Consider the following 18,632-nt stretch of genomic DNA (forward strand, 5'->3'; position numbering starts at 1 on the left):
CCTGGAGAAGGAATTTGGGGATACTGGCAATTTTCTTTTGTGTGCTGGTTACTTGGTTGTGTTGTGAAGAGTCATCAGCTATATACTTATGATATATGGCTTTTCTGTATTCATATTATATGTTGATAAAAATTACCTTTTTAAAATATATATACTAAATCTCACTCTATTGCCCAGGCTGGAGTGCAGTGGCATGATCTTTGTTCACTACAACCTCCGCCTCCTGGGTTCAAGTGATTCTTGTGACTCAGCCTCCCAAGTAGCTGGGATTACAGGTGCCTGCCACCACACCTGGCTAATTTGTGTATTTTTTGTTAGTAGAGATGGGGTTTCATCATGTTGGCCAGGCTGGTCTTGAACTCCAGACCTCAAGTGATCTACCTGCCTCAGCTTCCCAAAGTGCTGGAATTACAGGTGTGAGGCACTGTGCCCAGCCACTTTATTTTTTATACTAAGTTTAAGTATCTGTTTTCTTTAATATGTGACAGTGTTGCCATGTACATGTAAGGATGATACTGTTTTATGCTGTTTTTTTGTTGTTGAAACTGAGGGCTGTTATTGTCTTGGGTAAATTGAGATATGCATCCCATATGTGCAGCTGCTCAGGTTAAAGTCAGAGTCTTGGACTCTACTAAAAAGCTTTTTTCTGTAAAAACCTAAGGATGACCTTGATTGACATCCCTTAGTACTTGCTTAAAGCTAAATTGTATAAGTTCATGAAGCAATACATTCTAGCTAACATAGAGTACGTTCGGATTGAAGTTAAATAAGATTGTATTTCTATGTCTCTGTCTTGTATTACCAAGAGACTAAAATAAAATACTGAAATACCTGGTTTCTTAGAAAAGAACATATTTTGGGCTCATTAAAAATACTTTTTCTTTTCTGTTTGGTAACAGTCAACCATCAGTTATTTCTGCACTTGAACCAGATGTTAGTTTTCAGGAGAGTCAAAATTCGCTTCATTTTAGGATTACATTCATACTGCCTTCTTCTACAAAAGAAATAGAAAAAACCTAGAAATAAAAGAAACTAGATAATGATTTTTCACATGAACTCTTCAAAATATCATATTTTTGTGTACACAGTTTACTGTCTTATCTATGTAACACTAAATATGTAATTTTATGATAGTGAAATGAGGAAATTGAATGGTCTTTACCTATATTTTTCAAAACAGGTCAATTTTTTTACTAATTCTGGGGAAGTCATCAATGATTTTGGGATAACCTGCATCCATGGACTGCATATTTTCATCATATCTGGTAACAAAAAATAACTAAAAATATCACGTTGTGGTTAATATAAAAACAATAAAAAACACTTAACTTTCATGTAGAACTTTCCATGTACTAATCACTGTCCTAAGTGCTTTTTATATGAAGATTCATTTAATTCTCGTAACAAATCTGAGAGGTAGGTACTATCTGTGCCTCAATTTTGCAAAACCCCAATGGCTGCTTTTAAAAATTATGGGTGGGTACATTGTTGGCATGAAACTATTAAGAAATTTTAACTGGAAGGGAGAATGGGGCAAACTAGACAAACTCTAAGATATTCTCAACCATAAAAATCTGATTCAAATTTTCCCTTGGGCTCCATGTTCTGTCCTATCAAGGAGAAATGCTTCATTTTCTCCTTTTTGGATGCCTCTAGTTCCCTTTGTGTGTTCTGCTCTTTATCTCCTTTTCAAATGCAAGCCAACAAGTTCCTTGCCTTGCTAGGCAACAGTGTGATAACACGTAGGGGACTGAATGGCTCTGGGCCTGGCTGCATTCATTCCCAGAAAAAAGGAAAGTTTCAGTGAAATTTGAGAAAAATTTTAAAAGGCAACCCTCCTTCCACCAGAGTGATCTGATTTCCCAAGATTTCTGAGGGTAGGTCTTTGCTTCCAATACTCATTGGCAACAAAGAACTGTGTCTTTCCAGTGTCATCCTCATAAATGGCAGCATCAATTTTCTTCACCCTTTCAGGGAAGACAAAGGAGCTGTAGATGTTCCTGGGGTAGCCACTCGGCAGTTGATCTTCCTGAATGACCCGGTACTTACTGCCTGTCAACAAAAAATCGGCCATGAAAAGATTTGCCTGGAGTCTAGTAGATATTAGACAGAATTTCCTCCAGACATTTACTTCACAAGAAGTGGGTGGAGAGTTTTATTCCAATGTAAGTTGCACTTGAGAAGACCTTTCTTCTTAGTATAATTGGGTCACTTCTCAAGCTGCACAGGTGTGTGTGTGTGGTGGGCACCGGGCAGGACTGCAGGGGTGGGAGGTGGATGGACACCTTCTACGAAGACGCATCTGAGCTTTTGACCAGGCTGACTGCAGACAAAGGATTTCGTATTTGTTCATTTGGTTACTCCAGAATGTCAATTCATCCTACATCATGAAGCCAGAGTGTCTCTGCACAAATAGAAGTTACCGCCTCATAGAAAAGCAGTTTGAAACTTCATATATTTAAAAATCCTCCTTATTGGCAAGATATATACCTTATGCTAGTATGTTTCAAGATTCTTTGCTTATTTAAACTGGTTTTTAATTTTTTTTTAAATTTTCTTGAGACAGAGTCTCACTCTGTCCCCTGGGCTGGAGTGCAGTAGTGCGATCCTGGCTCACTGCAACCTCTGCCTCCTGGTTCAAGTGATTTTCGTGCCTCAGCCTCCCAAGTTGAGTAGCTGGGACCACAGGCACATGCCACCATGCCCAGCTAATTTTGTATTTTTAGTAGAGACAGGGTTTCACCATGTTGGCCAGGCTGGTCTTGAACTCCTGGCCTAAAAGTGATCCACCCACCTCGGCCTCTCAAATAAACTCCTTTAAATTACTCATTTTGCATTGTGATAGGGTCAAGTGTCCTTACATTTTATGCATACAAAATCCAAAAACCTGAATATTTTCAAAGAACTGAATATTTGACAAATGTACATAATGATATGATATTAAACATCCTAGTAAAAATTTTAGAGTAATATATTTTTGTCAGTAAAATTACACAGCTTGAAGAAATAATATTCTCTTACATTTTTATGAAATGAGACAAAAGTAATTTATAGTATCAACAGTTTATATTTATTGAAGTATTTATACTAATAAAGGTAAAATTGGTTCATTTTACTGAAAGCATTCTTTTAGATAAAACAAAAAAAATTCTATAAGCTATGGGAAGGAAAAATTAAAGAGGCAGTGAAGGAATTAGCTGACTCACTTCTGAAATCCTTGGTCCTTGTTTCATCATTATCAAAATGAACATCTCCTCCGATACCTGGTCCAGGTGGGAATGCATGAGCAAGATAACCATCATGTCCATAAAAGGGAGAATAGTCATGGAGATCTGCAAGAAAAATAATTCAACAAAGATATATCCTTGTTTTATTCAGCCTTACCCAGGCGAGACAAAAGAGCTATAACAAGGAGCCAAAAGATACTCTTCATCTGTGAGGCTTTCCTCCATCAGCAGTTTTGATGGAGCAGATCACAGGGTAGCAGGAGGGAATGTTCAGAATGGTTTTGGGAGAGAAGAGCTTACCTCCTCACACAAAGAATAACATTATGTCCCCTTCACTCTCAAAGTCCCTGGTGAAGATCAGGGCCGAGGCATTACTCCAGAGTTCAAAGGCTTTCCCAGTGGCACGGTCCACATCCTCTTGAGGCAGACTTGGCGTGTAGTTTTGATCCTTAAAATGATAAAGGAGAGAACAGAGACACAGGGAACCTCATTTCTTCCCACTGTGGTGGGAAACAGCTGTCTCACTCTGCTGCGCAGTCTTGTTACCTGTGGGTCAGATTTGTATGCTCCCAACAAGGGCTCTCTTGAGTGAGGATGAGGGAGGCCACATCAGGCACCCCACATCTGGGCTGCTTCATCAAATTCGATCTGGCTTCCCAGTTACCTTCAGCCTGAAGAAATTCTGCATTTGCTTCAGCTTCTCAAGCACTGGGCTACTGTCTCTCTGCCTTCCAAATTGATTGTTTCCACTCTTCAAGTTGTAGTAGCAGTTTTCTAGGTATTTCTGATAAAGAAAAGAATACTAAAATAGTAGAAGTAAAGTCTTTCTCAGTTTTCTGAAAAATTGCAACATTTCACTATTGTAACAATATAGCCCTTTTCCTTAATAATTGAATGAGAAGAGAAATAAAATCTGTCTACTTCTGTAATGATCTCATAGCTCTTATTGTGTTTAGCAGTGGTGCAGCAATGTTACTGTGGTAGAAGAACCCATGCCATTGTTAAGTCTAGATTTACTCTTGAGGTCAGAATCACAGTTAGTACAGCTGGTCTATGTGTTGCTTGCTCCTTTGGTTCCCTCTAGTTTTACCTTCTTTTTTGCTTTTTTTTTTTTTTTTCTGATAGTGTCTTGCTCAGTTGCCCAGGCTGGTGTGCAGTTGGTGCAATCATAGCTCACTGCAACCTCAAACCCTGGACTCAAGCGATCCACTTCAGCCTTCCAAAGTGCTGTGATTACTGGCATAAGCCGCTGCACCCAGCGATATATTTTTTTTTTTTTTTTTTAAATGAGGGGACCTGTTCCTGACAAACTACTTGTTTCCTAAATGAATCCCAAATTTGCTTGAATTCCTACCTCTTGACCTTTGAAAAATGGGAACACACTGCTCTTGCATTACTGGCAGGTGCAATGCAGCATTTACCTGGACTATCTCTGCTTCTTGTTCTTGTGTTTCTGGAGCCGCTGGGAAGCTGTGCAACCCCACACCCCAGAGCAGCACCAGCAGCAAAAAAAAAAAAAAAAAAAAAAAAAAAGCCTGGACATGCTGGCCTTTGTCTTCCTTCTCAGTGCAAGGCAAGTGATGGCTCCCTACCTGACTGCTGTTCCAGTGTCTCAGCCCGCAGGCTCCCTCTTTATGTAGGGTCCTGGCACTCCCAGAAAACAACAAAATGCTATGTGATTCACCTAGGGTGACATCCTCTTCATTTGCAATGTGCAGTCTCAATATTCATCAGAAATTGTGACATAATGGAAGTCAACCAGTTGCTTTTGCAAACTCATGATTACCATCAATAATGCCATCAACAATGAAACACACCCCATCCTACACAGTTAAGCAAAGCTGTAAAGCATGGCTAAGTCAGCCATAAAAATATCTGGGGGAAAAGTGCTCCTGTCCAAGGAAACGACTTGTGCAAACTGTTGAGGAGTAAACGAGCACACATTCAAGAAATAGCACACCAAGACCAATGTGGCTGCAGCAGAGTGGGCAAAGGGAAGCATAGTAGCGGACAAGGTGAGTGATTGCAAAGACAGAGGCAGATGAGAGGGAGAGCTTGTAGAGCATTGCAGGGATTCTAGTTTTTGCTAGGAGTGATATAGAGAGTTATTGTCCTGATGTCCCCTGGTCTCTTGCTTCTTGTTAGGACTACTACCTTCCAGGACTGCCACTTAGATAGGGTCCTATGGCAACACAAGAGAGAGGAAAAGGGAACAAGTAAAATGTGCTTCCCAAAGCCCATTGCTAGTCAAAGGAACCTGGGTCTCCTCTATATAGGATGTTATTTCCTGCACTGCACTGTTTGGGTCTGCTAAAACACACAATACACTACAATACTACCACATTTTCTTTGTCATGATAATCTTGGCTTTTGCTAGTGTGCATCATAAAGCTAAATAAAATGAAACAAACTTATTAGCTGAATCATTTTTCAGTGAAAGTTAATGACTGTGAAAGTTCTACCTGAGAAGCATATTTCTGAGAGGACATTGACAGCAATTAGTTGTTCTGTTATGAAGCTGGGTCAGTACCTACTCATCTTTGTGACCACTGAACCCTTTGAAATGTGGCTAATCTGTATGAGGTGTGCCACAAGTGTAAAATATGCACCAAATTTTGAAAACTATTTTTTAAAAATGAAAAATATCTCATTTGTGATTTTTAAATATTGGTAGCCCATGCTAAAATGATATTTTAAATATATTAGGTTGCATAAAATATATTATTAAAATTAGTCTGTCTTGTTTTCTTTTTACTTTTAAAAATGTGGCAACTAGAAAATTTAAACTTCTACGTGAGGCTCTTTCCTCCTCTCGTCTCCTCTTCTCTCCTCCCCTCTCCTCTCCTTTCTGTCTCCCTCTGCCACCCAGCCTGGAATTAATGGCATGATCACAGCTCACTGCTGCCTTGAACTCCTGAGCACAAGTGATCCTTCTGCCTCTGTCTCCCAAGTAGTTAGGACTATAGGTGCACACCACCAAGCCCAGCTAACTTTTTTTTTGGTGGAGATGGAGTCTTACTATGTTGCCCAGGCTAGTCTTGAACCCCTGGGCTCAAGTGATCCTCCAGCCTCGGCCTCCCAAAGAGTTGGGATTACAGGCGTGAGCCATTGCACTCAGTCTTTTTATTATATTTCTATTGGACAGTGTTGACCTAATGATTTACGTGATTAAAAGATGGGTCAGTTAGCCAGACATTTCATCAGTTATTGATTACTTAGGGCCTACTAATTACAGAACACTGTACTAGGCATTGTGAGTGATTAAAGCAACTATGCCCCACACAAGAACATGGCCTCTGCTGTCATCATGACATCATCTATGTGGAAGATGAAACATATGCATCCAGTAATTTAGCAGCAGATATCTCAAAGAAGAAGGTGTGGAGATGAATCTTTGTTCTGGTGCCCCCAAGAGACTTCCTTTTGATATTACTCTAAGTTTTCTTTTCCCTTTTTTTTTTTTTTTTGAGGCAGAGTCTCGCTCTGTGGTCAGGCTGGAGTGCAGTGGTGTGATCTTGGCTCATTGCAACCTCCACCTCCTGGGTTCAAGCGATTCTCCTGCCTCAGCCTCCTGAGTAGCTGGGACTACAGCCGTGCACCACCATGCCCAGCTAATTTTTGTACTTTTAGTAGAGATGGGGTTTGACCACACTGGCCAGGATTTTCCCTCTTTTTGACTATCTGCAAGTGGTAACTGATACTAATATATCTGCAGGAAAAATGAATTCTGTTGCCCTAAGTGACCCAATTGGTTTTTTTTTCCATTATGTTTTTTCTGTGTGTGTGTGAGTGCCATAATAAAGCTCTCTGCCGTTCTTTCCATTAAGGATGAGCTTCATTTCATTTTCCCGGAAGCGGTGGGAAAGGTCTTCCACGTAGATTCTAGGCATGGTATCGATCCTGCTTAGCCTTCTACCTTGTGGGATATTATTTGTTCTTTGCTTACTTGGTTGCCTCTCCTGTATATATTTAGCTTATAACAAACCACTGCAGATTTAGTGTCTCAAAACAGTAACAATTAACTATTTGTCAGGATTCTATGACTGGATCTCAACTGAACAGTTTGGTTGTTTGGAATCTCTTTTTTGGTGGCAGTCAGATCGTGACTGGGGCTAGAACACCCTAGATGTTCTGGCTTCATCACAGGTCTGGTGCTTTGGTGGAGAAGATTGGAAGGTTGGGATCAGCAGGGATGCCAGGGTCTCCCTCTCTCTCTCTCTTTATGAAGTCTCAGAGCTTCCTCCTCTTCAGTAGAGTAACCAGATTTTTTTCTTTACTACATTTAGTAATACTTTCTCCATGAATGCTTGAACACATTTAATCCAGGGGGCTAGGCTGCATTTATCCATTCACATATGTCTTCCTCCATTCAACAAATATTTTCTTAATATTTCCAGTCACTTAGGGTGGAGAAAGGAAAAACAGGCCAGTAAATTACTCATGCATGGTACCTTTAGTTTGTGATGTAAGAGATTCATACAAAGTGCTGCAATTACACAGAAGACAGTGACCTTATGTACAATAGAGATGTGTGTACGAACTTCCAACACATGATGGATAAGAACACATTCTCCTCTCTCAATTTAATGTTTAACCACAACTTCCCCATCTAAATGGAGTATCACATGAATGCAAACAGAAAAGGGGAAGTGAATGAATTTCTCAGGAAAACCCAAATTCTCTCTTTCCCGCAGGACTTCTGATGCCTGCAGAGGCAAGGGAAATCAGAAAAGGAGGCATTTTCTAGGACAAATGGAATATAGGTCATCTTTTCCCAGCCAAAATGAGGCTGGAACTCCCCGACCACCATAGGGTGCATGCACTAGCTGTGGAGAAGCCATCACCTCAGTGCTCCTGGTGCTTCCTGCCAGGAATCCTCTAGTTCACTCAGTAGCCTCAGAAACAGGAAAGGGGAACTCCTGAAAAACTGAGGAAACCACCATTGTGATGATACCTGGGATTGAGCAAGAAATTACACATGATGTCATCTTCATGAAGACTCATACAATAAGAAATCTGGTGGTTATTCAGTATAGTGCTTGACAACAATTATGTCATAATACTGAATGCTTTACTGAACCAGCAATCTGTGTGTATGTCTAGCAAACAGATCAAATTTGCAAACAGATAAAAAAGCAAAGCACAATAGTAGTGCTTAAAGTAGAAGCATTGAATTCTAGAGACTCACTTTCATCCTACTACCTCTCTCTTTGTCCCCTCTAACATAACCCCCAAATACTGTGGAAGAATGGAGCAAGTTTAAAAATCACCAATCTAATAGAAACCTCTCACTTGTCAAATGAGAAAACTTAGAGACATGGGCCTTCCATCACTTGTTCCAGATCATGCATCTAGTGAAGAGCACTAGAATTAGAGCTGTTGCTTTCTATTTCCAAGTCTAAGCCTACTACACTAAGAATTTCATTTCACGTCAATGAATCTAACATGGATTAGATTTTGTTTTCTGTCAAACATCATATTGTTTAACTGATTGGAATTCTGTGGTATTTTGTAGCTTTCTTAAAGAACTTCTCATATTTCACCTTATGCTTGACTATTTGTCTTCCTTTATGTATGAAATTTTTTTTTACAGGATAGAGATATACTATTATAGACATGTGTTTTATAAATTGCTCTAATACAACAGTAATCATTATTTCCCTGACATCAAAAACTTACACTGTGATCAGGTATTATATGGAATAAAAAGTAAACAGAGATACTCAGAGAAATGCAGCCCATGTCCTTGGTGTGTGAGAGGGGAGAATGTGTTCTTATCCATCATGTGTTGGAGGTCTACACACGCATCGCTATTGTACACAAGATAATGTTTGGGTCACTGGTTGGAGAACAGAGACTTCTTGCTCTAAAAGAAGGAATATAAAGAAAGCTCTTAAAAATATAAGACAGCATGATACAAACTCCAAATGGCTGGCATTCTAAATTGCTACCCTGAAAATTCTGAAAAACTGTATAATCATGGGCTTATGGAATGTTGAATGGGAGACAGAACTTGAAGGTATGATTTTGGGTATGAGGTAGATAGAGATTTAGCAGGCAGAGATTGGAAATCCAACCCTACTTCTAACTGGGTATGAAGACTCAAGTTAGTTCTGTTCTCTTGACTAGAAAATTATAATAATAGTAATAAAATTCCCCCCAATCCCAAAATGGTTTTCAGAAGAATTAAACAAAATTATATATATAACATATATCTACTTTGGTATTTGTTACAGAGTATTTCATGATTGCTATTTTTTTCTTAGAGTTAAAAGATACCTTTAAAAATCTCTAATTATGGCCGGACATGGTGGCTCATGCCTGTAATCCCAGCAGTTTGGGAGGCCGAGGAGGGTGGATCACAAGGTCAGGAGATTGAGACCATCCTGGCTAATATGGTGAAACCCTGTCTCTACTAAAAAATACAATAAAAAATTAGCCAGGCGTGGTGGCGGGCGCCTGGGAGGCTGAGGTAGGAGAACGGTGTGAACCAGGAGGCGGAGCTTGCAGCAAGCCAAGATAGCGCCACTGCACTCCAGCCTGGGCGACAGAGCGAGACTCTGTCTCAAAAAAAAAAAAAAAAAAAAAAAAAAATCTAATTATAATTGTTGTAAAGATACAGTTAGATAGAAGGAATAAGATCTAGTTTTTGATAGTACAGTAGGATGACTATGATTAACAATAATATAGTTCAAAGTAGCTGGAAGAGAAGAATTAGAATGTTCACAACATAAAGAAGGGGTGAATGTTTGGAGTGATGAATATCCCAATTGCCCTGGTATAAACATTACACATTGTATCCATGTGTCAAAATATCACATATACCCCCAAAATATGGACCACTGTTCTGTAACAGTAAAACAAACAAACAAACCTCAAAACCTAATTAAACCCTCTCACATTGCAAATGAGGAAACTGAGATCTTGAAATTCTCAGTTGTTTTATTTCTTAGAAAGCAAAACAATGTGACTATGATTCAAGGGACAGGGTTAGTTCATTTTAAGGGGATTTAAACTTACCACAGGGAATGACTCTTGAGGAAATTGTTGCTGTGCAGTTAAATAAAGCAAGGAAAAAACAAATACTATCTGCTGAATCTCCACAATAAACCAAGTTGAATCATCTGCTTTAGAGATTTGGGAGCATTGCTCAAGAAGCAGCTGTGTTACTAGGTATTGCATCATTGTATAATCATCGTTGTTATCATCACCATCATCATATCTGTGAGCCAAATATGATTTTAAGAACAACTGTGGAGGTGGCAAATTTCCAAGCTAGATAACTTATGCTCTAAATTCACTTATCATGCTTTTGTCACCTTTTAGTTGTAGCTAATGGTGATGCAGTGAAATTCCATTAATTTGATTGGGAAGGTCTTACTAGTATGTATAATTATATATCTGCTTCTAAATATAGTAGGTCTATGATTCACCATGTCCTTGTTCTAGTGAAGAAGTTAAAGGGTTGGATTTCCTACTGACTTTGCAGGGATTAAGAAGATTGTATATATCTTCAACAACCTCCTTTGATTTAATCCTTAAGAAACCAAGCAGGCTGGGAGCAGTGGCTCTCGCCTGTAATCCCAGCACTTTGGGTGGCCTAGGTGGGAGGATCGCTTGAGGCCAGGAGTTCAAGACCAGCCTGGCCAACATGGTGAAACCCCGTCTCTACTAAAAAAAAAATTAAAAAATATTAGCTGGGCATGGTGGTGGGCCAGCTATTCGGAAAGCTGAGGCATGAGAATTGCTTGAACCAGGGAGGCGGAGGTTGCAGTGAGCTGAGATCGTGCCACTGCATTCCAGCCTGGGTTACAGAGTGAGACTCAGTCTCAAAAAAAAAAAAAAAAAAAAAGAGACAGTGAGAGATGGAAACCAGGGCATTTCTTTAGTGCATGCTTGTTTAATTGATGAAGTAATTTTTCTTTCCTATTTTATTGCTGCTGAGAAAATATACTACACATGAAGTGGTAACGTGTGTTACTTAGCTAAGTGAGTGGGCAATTTATTTCTTATTTATGTTTCCTACTTCAAAAACAGATTTGATGGATGCAATGGAATGATTGTTAAATGAGCAAATGTGCTAAATGAGTGACTAAATGAAAAACAATGACTTACAAGCTTTGGGAAGAAATTTTACTCTACTGTTTCATTTACTGAAATATTTCATTAATTTTATACTCAAAAACATATTAGAAAGCTGATGCTTCATATATTTTCTCTAAAACATAAATTAATGCGACTCCCTTTTTTTGACTCTCTCAGATGTTCCCTTGAGATTCCTCAAACATTTCCTTTAATATCTCCATGCCATTGTGCATGCAGCTTGCTTCCCTTGGAATGCCCTTCCTTTCCAGACATCTCCAGATGCCTGTCAACTACAACTCGTTCTTCACATTCTAAAATTGACATTACTTTCTTCCTAGTTCAAGGGAGTTATGCATGCTTTCATTTAACAAACAGTGATTTACAGAGTAGCTACCATGTACCAATGTCTGAATTACAGTGGAATATAACGGAAGGAAGTCGCAGTCCAATGTAGGATGAATTTGAGGGGACAGTTAAATAAAGAGTGGTAAGTGCTGTGACTGGAGTGTATCTTGGGAATGTACAGGAGGTACACGCAACACAGCTCAGGAGGGGCAGAGAATGCATCTCAGCAAAGAAAACTTCTGCAGCCAGTCCTGAGAAACAAGGCAGTAGCCAGGCAAGCAGACGCAGAGGGATGTGTGGGAAAGCTTTTGCTGTTGTGGAAGTTTTTGTTGTTGTTTATTTGCTTGGTTGCTTGTTTTTTATTATTATTATTTTTTGTTGCTGTTGTTTCTCCCCCTGCCCCCCTTTTAACCAGAAACCATTGAATTTGAAGGGTGTTTATTTTACAGAGTCAGAGGATTCTTATAAACTAACAAAAGCTTTGAAGCTGGAGTGGGAAGGGGAAGTTGATTATCCCTAATTCCTTCTTCAGCTTCCTCTAAAACCCTCTGTTTCACTGATTGTGTCCCACTTTCCACCTAATTAACTAGTGTTAGACACTGGGTGTGGTGAGAATTCAATGGTTGCAGTTCAGACGGATGCATGATGACTCTCTGGCCACAGGTTTCTGCAGTCTGAATGCTACCTACACCCAGAAAGAGCTTCTGGTAACAGCTCACTGAGTCTTCTTTTCCTTGTCTGTTTCATCCAGAATCCTCTAGACTGTAATTTTTCTCTTTTTCCTGTATGCTATAGGCAAGCGCTCCTTAAAGTGCGGCCTGTAAATCAGGGATGATTCCTGAACTGTAATTGGTGTGTGATAAGCTCAGCAATCGAACATACTTTTACAACAATTTGATAAAGTAATTTTATGTCTATTGGATCTATTCTAATAATTTAAAAACTGAACATTTAAAAATGTCTTTGTCATCTCATTTTCATAGTAATTCCCTTTCCCTGTATTTTAGAAAAGTACCCACGATGAACTGGAAATGTAAGGAACTGGTCCTTCACTACGGATGGCTTGAGAAGCAATGCTTTGAGCCAGAGAAGTAATCGACACTCTCCAGTACTCTTCTCTCTCTCTGCCTGGACCACCTCCCTTCTTCTTACCTCTTAAGTTCTTGCCCTTTGGCTCTCCATATAGATGCCTACTCCTCTTGGAAGCCTCCCTAATCTCTCAGCACTGGGGGCAGAGCCCCTCCTTGGTGATCCCACAGCTCTGTGTGCTTTCCCCATTATGGCCATCATGCTTGGTAGTGTATCACATAGACTGCTCACTTCTCCATCTCCCTCTGGAGAATATATGCTCTGTAAGAGTGTGGCCACGTTTGTGAAACTCTGTGCCCCATATGTTGCCCACTATACAGTGGACATTCAGTGGGTATCTGTTAAATGAGTGAATTAATCAATGAATGATGGAGTGGAGGAGGTAGAACTGCAATTCAACCTCCCAAAACCCACTTCATGCAAGCACTCCCTTCCCCACTTAGATAGAGAGCGGTTAGGTGGACCAGCTTGAACTCTCTCTGCTCCTGGTCCTTGAGGCATGAAGGCCCACCTGCAAGGTTGTTTGCTACACCCCAGGGCTTAGCATGAAACTGCTCTCCAGGTTACTCTCCCCTCCCTGATCTCAAGACTGCCCCTTAGGTGGCTGGTCCCAGTGGAATTTCCTAATGCAGTCCTACATTATATCACCTTAACCCTTTCCTTCTTTACTCCCTTTGCTCCTCCTCCCTCCACTGATTCACAGATTTTTGCTTCTCAGCATTCTCATACCTGAATCATCTTCCTGCAATTCAAATACAGTTCATGTATTCCTCCCTACACTTGCCTTATCACCATCGTGTCACCCTTTCCTTCCTCTCTGTCTCTCTTTGTTTGTCTGCCTGTCTGTCTTTCTGTGTGTGTATTTTGCTCTAACTCTACTACTTCTCTGTCTCTTAAAACATGCATATTTACCATATGTCCTAATGCTAGTCAATAGAAAGAAAGGAACATTTATAACTCACACACTCTAAACTTGTCGTCATGCATTATTTTATTAATGACTGCAAATTGTGTGTTCTAGTGCTGCTTGGTGCCTGGAAAAAGATGTGAGTAAAATACAGAAAGATAAGAGAAAGATACCCCAAATAAAGTGAGAGCATTAATGGCTATTTATTTCCACTTTAAAATTTTGCCTTAAAGCCCACCCTAGACACCGTCATTTGTCTCTCTATGTCAGGGGTATCATTGCTGATTATGAGCTCCAAAAGGGGGTGGGATATTTCTGCCTCCAGACTTTCTGTAGCAGAAATGGATTTTGGCCTGAATCATCTGGATAATTGCTATGTAGCTGTGGCTCCAAATAAGGCAATCACTCAACATATTAGATATCTATTGCTGAGTAGAAAATAACCACTAATTTTAAAACAACACACATTTATTATTTCAGTTTCTGTGGGTCATGAGTCTGGGCAGCTTAAAACAACACACACTTATTATTTCAGTTTCTGTGGGTCATGAGTCTGGGTATAGCTTAGCTGGGTCCTCTTCATAGGTTCTTGAGTTATTGGCTAGGTTGCATTATCATCTGGAGGATTGATTGGGGAAAAAATGTGCTTCCAAGCTCATTCAGGTTATATTCACTCACTTTCTTTTCTGCCTGGTTACCACCATTCTGCGGCTACTTATTGGTAACTCCCAGCCTGTTCTCAGCATCCCTCTCAATCTCTGCAAAGCTGAAGTCTCTTGTTCCCTTCCTGAAGGTGCAGGTATACTCCCAATTTTCTGAACAAAAACTGTTCAGAAGTAGGAAGCATTGAAACATTCACCTTATCTCTTTCTGGGAATCCTAATGAATTTGCCATTAGTGCTGGTCTTGTCTGAACGTAGGGGTCTTTGAAATAATAAGAAATACATATGTTGGTTTCTGCTCTAGTTCCTGACACAGAACTCCTAACCCTTTGGAATTTTCTGAGTAAGAGGAGTTCTAGGAGAAACTTTTGTTCTAATGTTTGGTCTCTGCCCTGGTTTCTGAGACAGAGCTCCTAATACCCTTATAGATAGGGGTGGTAGGCGTATCTTTTGTTCCAATATTTGGTCTTTGACCCTGGTTCTTGACACAGAGCCCCTCATCCTTTAGAATTTCCTGGGTGATGAGAACATCTTTTGTTCTAATGAGAGGACTCTTGGTGGGCTCTTGGACAGAGGCTGGTCATCAGAAAGACCAAGCCATGATTAGAAGCTGGGAGCTTTCAGCCCAATAAATTTAAGTAAATGTTTCCCTGAGTTTTACGACCTTTTCTAGCAAATTATTGACCATGAGGAGTGGTTTGTAGATAGCTCTCATTTATAGCTGGTCTGTGGGACGTTCAGGAGGCCCAGACATGTGATTAGCGTTGGAAGTAAGCAGAGCGGTCTTATGGGATTGTGTCCTTAATCTGTGGGGTCTGCACTAACTTCAGGTATTTAGTGTGATAATTGAATTACATGACACCCAGTGTTGGGAAAGTTAAAGAATTGGTTGGAGTGAAAAAACCCCCACATATCTGGTGTCACAAGTGTTTTGAGTTCAGAGAAGAAAACAGTGAGTTTCCTATACAGATTCTAAGTCTGTTCTGGAGTGGAATTTCGGTGCTGCTGCTTACTAGCTGCTCATCATGAGAAAATTCATCCTACTAAGCCTAAAAGTCTATAATCTAAAGACATTACTGTTTGCCATGGTTAACATGAGGACCGAAAGAATTGCACACATCTAGCACCTTTTACAGTGTCTATAAATTGAAGTTCCTTTTTTTCTTACCCTCCCCCAAATAAAGGCTTCACTGGAACCATTAATCAAATCTATAAACACAAAAGAAAATATTTCCTATAAGTACTTTCTTTGCCAACATATTACCTAGATTGCCTCGGCATACTGTTTCTACTTTCTCATCTCACAGTTCTTGGTGGAAAATATTGCTGCCAATTCTTTCTTCACCCACTGATCAACATGATTAGGGTGAGATTAAGCACACCCCCACCTCCAGGAGTTTAAGCCAGTCATGGATGATCCCAACAATAGCAGTGTGGAATCAATGAATTGCTTTTCCAGTTCTTCCTCTACCTAGCCCTTAAGCAAGATAGTTTTTTAACAGATTCACTCACATTTGTGAAGTAACATATGTAAAAGGTTATTAATTATGGTATTTTTTTGTGAAGTAACATATGTAAAAGGTTAATTACATTATTTCTTTTAAAAAGCAAAATATCGAAAACAAACCCAAATTTTCCCTAATAAGGGATTGTTAAATAAATGATGAATTCGTATATTGGGTTACTATGTAGCTATTAATTAGAATAATGCAGCTCTTTGTCACTGATACAGAGCAGTCTCTAAGATATATTAAGTGAGAAAAAATGAATTGTGGAATAGGATATAAAGTATGCCACCCTTTGGGTTAGAAAGTAAAGGCTTAATAGACATGCTTATTAATACATAAAGTAGATTAAAGGATTCATAAGAAATTAGTAGCATTGTTTACCTCTGGAAAAGACTCTGGTTGGCTGAGATGAGATGAGAGGGAGAAAAACTTTTTACTAATGAAAGTGGTATTTCCTTCCCTTTGGATTTTGGGTCATTTGTACATATTTCTCTGTCAAAAATCTAATGTAAAATACTGAAAATATAGGAATGTTACTTTTTTTTCTGTCTCCAGAAGTTTTGTTGAATCTAAGATCAAAGTAGCATGAACTTTAGGGACAACAGTCATGAAAACAAATTCACTCCAGAAAGCTGCCAGGTCTCTCCACTTGCCCACATCTCTTCATTTTATGTTCCTGATGTTGTCGGTGAGGCCAAAGAACCCACTGATGTGAACTGGGAGGCCCGTTCTGCTTTCCCCACCCTGCAGTAAAGAAAACAAAATGCTATTCCTGAGACATCTGACACTACTCCTTTTGCTTCACCATCTCTGCTTGACAAAGACATGGCTATTCCAATGACTGGGACAGATTTCAATTCATTCACTAAAGACTGAAGATTACTGCAAACCCTTGGCCACCCACACTGTTACACACCAACCAAGATGCCTTTTGTACATCCTCAGTACTCTTGTCTTCTAAAACTGACCCAATCATGGCTAACTGCGTAAATCCCTGCAATCTGGGACAACTCGCTGAAGAGAGGCTCTAATACTGGCATGGTATGTTACACAGTTGATGCCATTGCTTGGAGTCCTTTCACAATTGTTACTTAGAGCAGTTCCCAGGATCTTTATAGAATTCAGACGTTCACGTTTCAGTGCCGTCTAAATAGAGTGCCCTTGAAGTCACTCTAAATACCGGTTTCTCCATTCCACCAGCCTCTCGGACATTATAAGGAGACGTCCTCCACACTTTTTAGAAAGAGCAGCAGTGTGTCTACATCTGCCCTAAAAGACGAACAGCTGGAGAACCTTCTGCTTACTGTAGAGGTTACTACTAAGCTGTCGAGGATGCAGGCGAAAAGGAAAAGGAAAAAATGTTTCTGGAAAATTGACATTTATGAATGTTTCCTTGGTGCTTCCAAAAATGCCGACAAATGGCAGAAATTGGTCCAAAAGTTCAAGAATTTAAATGCTGTCATCTTTGACATTCCAACACTGGCCTCACTCATGTGGGCCAAAAAGTGTTTGATGAGGCTCGAACATCCCAATCCAGTCACCACTAAAGGTACAAGGAACATCTCTATGGTAGCCAGACTTAAACTCAATTCCAAATCTTCCAACCTTCAAAGGCTCATACTTTGTCTTACTTCTTGCCATTTTTGAATGCCGTGCCAGTCGTCCGGGCTGAAAACCGTGTTGTACACGCGAAGATCTGCCCCCATCATTCACCATAACTGCTTTAAAACCGCATTTAGAAGGCAGTGTCTGCTTCTCCCTGTTCCAAATGTCCATTAAGAAGGCCTTAAGAATTTGTCCTCCTGGACGTCTTCGCAAAATGTCTTTGAGAAAATCAACGGGTAGTGGAGTTGTGTAACCAAATCAACCTGTCCCCCGTCGCGGGTGTCGTTAGCCGCGGGGCTGGTGTGCAGCCCCAAAGCCAGCGTCTGGTCCCTGCCGCCCCTCGGCTCTGGGAGGCTCCCAGCAGCCGGAGGGCGGGATGCTCACTGCGCAGGCGCGAGCCTCGGCGGCAGCCCGGGTACACATGTTACTTTTTTTTGTTTTTGTGAGAAAGCCCTTTGTGTTTATGATTAGTGTCCTCTACTAAATATTTCTGATTCTCCTCCCAGGCGTGTGACAGTATATTATTTTCCCATCTTTAGTGTCAGATGAGGCAATGTAATTTTCTTTGGCCAATGAAATATGGGCAGAATGATGTTTATTGTATCCACACAGACTTCTAGGAGTCAGCGCGAAATCTACCAATAACTCTTTCCCTCCGCCGCAGTGAAGGCTGGCGTTCAACGTGGTGCCTGTTTCATCAGCCTGGGTCTTGAAGTGAGGACAACTTGGAGTAGAGACCCCAGTGGAATACTATGATGCACTTTTAGTTCTAAGCCACTGAAAAATCTAAGCCACTGTGCTCATTACCACAGCATATCCTGGCTTGGTCTGAGTGATACTGCATTTTACAAGGTTCAGTCCTGAGCCATCTTCTTTTATCTCTACAATCTTCCCATATAAACTTACCTATTCCCATAACTTGACTGATGCCGCCAAACACCCACAGTTTTATCTACTTTGTTTTGAGCTCCAGATTCCTCCATCTAATGGCCTACTAATGCCTTTAGTTGGTTAACTTACAAGAATTTCTATATTTAAAGGTGAGGTGATTCCTACTGAATCTTAACTTTCTCCCACAAAACTGCTTCTCTTTCAGCCTTCCCGTGACTCTGTTGAAGCGGCTGTGATCCAAGAATTTGTTCAAGCCAGTAATCTAGGAATTATTCTTAATACCTTCCTTTTTCTCAGAACTCTATCTAGTTTA

At 40.2% G+C, this 18,632-nt stretch overlaps 1 pseudogene; it reads right to left on the bottom strand.

The window, feature by feature from the left end:
- Positions 1-1,171: 1,171 nt before the first annotated feature.
- Positions 1,172-17,529, bottom strand: LOC129008734 (sacsin-like; annotated as a pseudogene).
- Positions 17,530-18,632: the final 1,103 nt, after the last annotated feature.

Source organism: Pongo pygmaeus, chromosome 9, assembly GCF_028885625.2.
Source record: "Pongo pygmaeus isolate AG05252 chromosome 9, NHGRI_mPonPyg2-v2.0_pri, whole genome shotgun sequence".
Taxonomy (NCBI): domain Eukaryota; kingdom Metazoa; phylum Chordata; class Mammalia; order Primates; family Hominidae; genus Pongo; species Pongo pygmaeus.